We start from the raw sequence: 4,736 nt of genomic DNA, 5'->3' as shown, positions 1-4,736 counted from the left end.
AAATTGGAAAAAAGGTTGGAGGAGGAGAAGAAATGGGAGTCCCAAGTCGAAACTGCAGTAGCCAGGATAAGGGGCCCCGAAGATGAGGTAAGCAAGCTGAAGTGAGTTACAGGGAGTATTGACCAGAGATGACACAGCATATGAAGCTGGGAGGCACAACGGGAAGGAAGGAGATATAACTTACACTAAGGCCACATCAGCTTACCAAGCAGGGCCGAGGAGTGAAGGGGAAGAGCAGCTGGATGCAGGTGGAGAGGGGGATAGGTCAAATGCAGTGACACGAATATGCCACCAAGAGGTACAGGAAAAAACATGGGAGAAAATGGCCTGTACAGACAGGAACCAGAGTCACATAGGGAAAAGCAATGGGAGGAGGAGAGAGCAAAGTTAGTGTTTATTCATGGGCTGCAGGAGAGCCAGGGTAGGACACACACTGACAGGCAGCTGGTAGAAAGGAAGAAGACTGAGAACATCATTACAGAAATAGGTGAAAAGGACATATCCGAAATTGTAAATTTTCAGAGAATAAGGGGGTATTTGAGGGGGAGAAAACAACCGATCATGCTGATTTTCAGGACAGAAACAGTGTGGAACAGGATCCTCCAAGAGAAACCACAGATGAATGACTTGGCAGAATACAAGAGGGTGTTCCTAGACTGAGACAGAACGCAAACAGAGCGACAGCAGCTGAGGAGAGAGAAGGACAGAATCAACAGAGAACAACCAGAGCAGGGCATAGCAACAAGAGCAAGCACACACAGAACCATCCCCAGAAACCCACAATCAATAATGCTATCCTAACACAAACCACAATCCACACACACAGCTCCCACCCTACACTCAGCTATAGCATCCCACAGTACACTACCAGGTCCCCCGCCCTCACAGACCCCCAAAACACAGTGTTAGAGAGGAAACTGAAGGTATGGTACACAAACGCTGATGGAATAACAAACAAGTGGGAGGAGTGGCACGAAAGAGTCAAAAAGGCATCACCGGACATGAAATCTCTCACAGAAACCAAGCTCACAGGTATGATAACAGATGCCATCTTTCCAACGGGATATCAGATCCTGAGGAAAGACAGAGGGAACAGAGGGGGTGGAGGAGTGGCACTGCTGATCGAAAACCGATGGGATTTTGATGAGCTGGAGAGAGGACACAGTGGAGAAGCTAGGGATTATATAGTAGGAACGCTTCAGTCTAGAGGTCCCAAGGTGGTAATTGTAGTGATGTATAACTCACCACAGAACAGAAGGAGGCCAAGGCGTATGATGAGAGTGATAGAGCGATGGTTAATACACTGGCTGAAGTGGCAAGAAGGGCTCATGTGAGCAGGGCAAAGCTACTGATCATGGGTGACTTCAACCACAAGAAAATCGATTGGGAGAACTTGGAGCCACATGGGGGCCAAGAAACGTGGAGGGCTAAGATGATGGAGGTGGTGCTGGAAAACTTTATCTGCCAACACGTAAGGAATACTACCAGAGAGAGAGAGGAGAGGATAAACCAGTGAGACTGGATCTAGTATTCAGCTTGAGTAGTGCAGATATTGAGGACATCACATATGAAAGACCCCTTGGGGCCAGCGATCATGTGGTTTTAAGATTCGAATACACAGTAGAGTTACAAGTGGAGGGGGGAGAAGAAAGAGCTGGACGAATAAAGCCAAACTACAAGAAGGGTGACTACACAGGAATGAAGAACTTCCTGAACAGGGTTCAGTGGGGCAGAGAACTGGCAGGGAAGTCAGTAAACAAGTTGATGGATGGAATACATGATAACAATTTGCAAAGAAGCTGAGGAGAGGATTGTACCCAAGGGTAACAGGAATAATGAAAAAGCCAGGATGAGCCCATGGTTCACCCAAAGGTGCAGGGAGGCCAAAACCAAGTGTGCTAGGGAATGGAATAAGTATAGAAGGCAAAGGACCCAGGAGAATAAGGAGAGCAGTCGTAGAGCCAGAAATGAATATGCACAGGTAAGAAGGGAGGCCCATTGACAATATGAAAATGAAATAGCAGCTAAAGCCAAATCTGACCCGAAGCTGTTATACAGCCACATCAGGAGAACAGTCAAGGACCAGGTAATCAGGCTAAGGAAGGAAGGATAGAGGAGAGATCACAAAAAACGACCGAGAAGCATTTGAGGGACTCAGCACGAGATTCAAAGAAGTGTTCACAGAGGAGACAGAAGGGACTCCAGAAAGACGGAGAGGTGGGGTACACTACCAGGTGTTGGACACAATACATATAACCGAGGAAGAAGTGAAGAGGCTGCTGAGCGAGCTAGACACCTCAATGGAAATGGGGCCAGATAACATCTCTCCATGGGTCCTGAGATAAGGTGCAGAGGCACTATGTGTACCCCTAACAACAATATTCAACACATCTATCGAAACATATAAATTACCTGAGGTATCGAAGGTAGCAAATGTGATCCCAATTTTTAAAAAAGGAGACAGACAAGAAGCACTAAACTATACACCAGTGTCACTGATACGTATAGTATGCAAAGTCATGGAGAAGATTATCAGGAGAAGAGTGGTGGAACACCTAGAAAGAAATGAGCTTATCAACAACAACGAACATGGTTTCAGGGACAGGAAATCCTGTGTCACAAACCTACTGCCTACTGGAGTTCTATGACAGGGTGACAGCAGTAAGACAAGAGAGAGAGGGATGGGTAGATTGCATTTTCTTGGACTCTAAGAAGGTGTTTGACACAGTTCCACACAAGAGATTAGTGCAAAAACAGGAAGGTCAGGCAGGGATAACAGGGAAGGCACTACAATGGATCAGGGAATACCTGTCAGGAAGACAGCAGCGAGTCATGGTACGAGGCGAGGTGTCAGAGGGGGCTCCTGTGACGAGTGGGGATCCACAGGGGTCAGTCCTAGGACTGGTGCTGTTTCTGGTATTCGTGAACGACATAATCGAAGCAATAAACTCCGAAGTGTCCCTGTTTCCAAATGATGTGAAGTTGATGAGAAGGATTCAGTCGGACAAGGACCAGGCAGAACTACAAAGGGATCTGGACAGGTTGAAGGCCTGGTCCACCAATTGGTTCCTGGAGTTCAACCCCACCAAGTGCAAAGTAATGAAGATTGGGGAAGGGCAAAGAAGACCGCAGACTGAGTACAGTCTAAGGGGTCAGAGACTACAAACCTCACTCAAGGAAAAAGAACTTGGGATGAGTATAACGCCAGGCATATCTCCTGAGTAACACATCAACCAAATGACTGCTGCAGCATATGAGCGCCTAGCAAACCTAAGAACAGCATTCCGACATCTTAATAATGAATCGTTGAAGGACCCTGTACACTGTGTATGTTAGGCCCATATTGGAGTATGCGGCACTAGTTTGAAACCCATATCTAGCCAAGCACGTAAAGAAACTAGAGAAAGTGCAAAGGTTTGCAACAATACTAGTCCCAGAGCTAAGGGGTATGTCCTACGAGGAGAGGTTAAGGGAAATCAACCTGACGACACTGGAGGACAGGAGAGATGGGGGGGACATGATAACGACATATAAAATACTTAGAGGAATTGACAAGGTGGACAGAGACACAATGGTCCAGAGATGGGACACAGTAACAAGGGGTCACAGTTGGAAGTTGAAGACACAGATGAATCATAGGGATGTCAAGAAATATTTCTTCAGTCACAGAGTAGTCAGTAAGTGGAATAGTTTGGGATGCGATGTAGTGGAGGCAGGATCCATTCATAGCTTTAAGCAGAGGTATGATAAAGCTCCTGGTTCAGCAAGAGTGACCTAGTAGCGACCAGTGAAGAGGCGGGGTCAGGAGCTATGAATCGATCCCTGCAACCACAACTAGGTGAGTACAACTAGGAGAGGACACACACACACACACACACACACACACACACACACACACACACACACACACACACACACACACACGCCTACAGTGTAGTGGGTCACAAGCGCCAGGCTCCGAGAATCTTAGTGTTTTTAGGGCGTGCTTTAGCAGCTAGAAGCAACCAGTGTTAGTGACAACGTCAGTGAACAAATCTACAAGTGATAACTAAAGATATTAGTTAAAAAAATAAAGAAAAGGCGAGAGAAAGCCTGAAATTATACAACTAAATTTCAAAGTGCCAGTTCGTTAGAGGCCTAGTTGGCACTTGTTGCCACAGTTACAAATATACAAAGAACAAAGCGAGTGACTAAAGACAAAAGATCAAAAAAGAATTAAGAGAGGTCGGTTAACGAGAAACAGTGAGGTAGCATACAGCCAGTGTGAACCAGCTAGCCAGAAAGGGGAAATATATATATATACATACATATATATAAATATATATAACTAGAGAAGGTGGCAGCAGTAGGCCTGAGGAAGTAGCGCCGCCATAACAGGTTGGGTGTCATCACAAATAAGAAGTGTACTTACCAAAAGTGAAGTGTAAATTATAAAAGTAGCAATATACAAGTGATAAGTGTGGTAAATGAGGACTCAAACGGGCAATGAGAATAGAATAATTGAAGAGGTCGGAGGCAGAAGGGCGAGGTGCACGAGAGTCATCGTACAGCGAGCATCGTACAGCGAGCATCGTACAGCGAGCATCGTAGAGCGAGCATCGTACAGCGAGCATCGTACAGCGAGCATCGTACAGCGAGCATCGTACAGCGAGCATCGTACAGCGAGCATCGTACATCAGGCATCTGGATGGACGTCCCCTCTGAGGAGTAAGGTACAAATCACCTGTTTGTGGTTA

This window comes from Cherax quadricarinatus, unplaced genomic scaffold (assembly GCF_038502225.1).
Source record: "Cherax quadricarinatus isolate ZL_2023a unplaced genomic scaffold, ASM3850222v1 Contig1486, whole genome shotgun sequence".
In the NCBI taxonomy this organism is placed as follows: Eukaryota; Metazoa; Arthropoda; class Malacostraca; order Decapoda; family Parastacidae; genus Cherax; species Cherax quadricarinatus.
The sequence above is the reverse complement of the archived record's forward strand: the minus strand, read 5'-3'. Positions refer to the sequence as shown.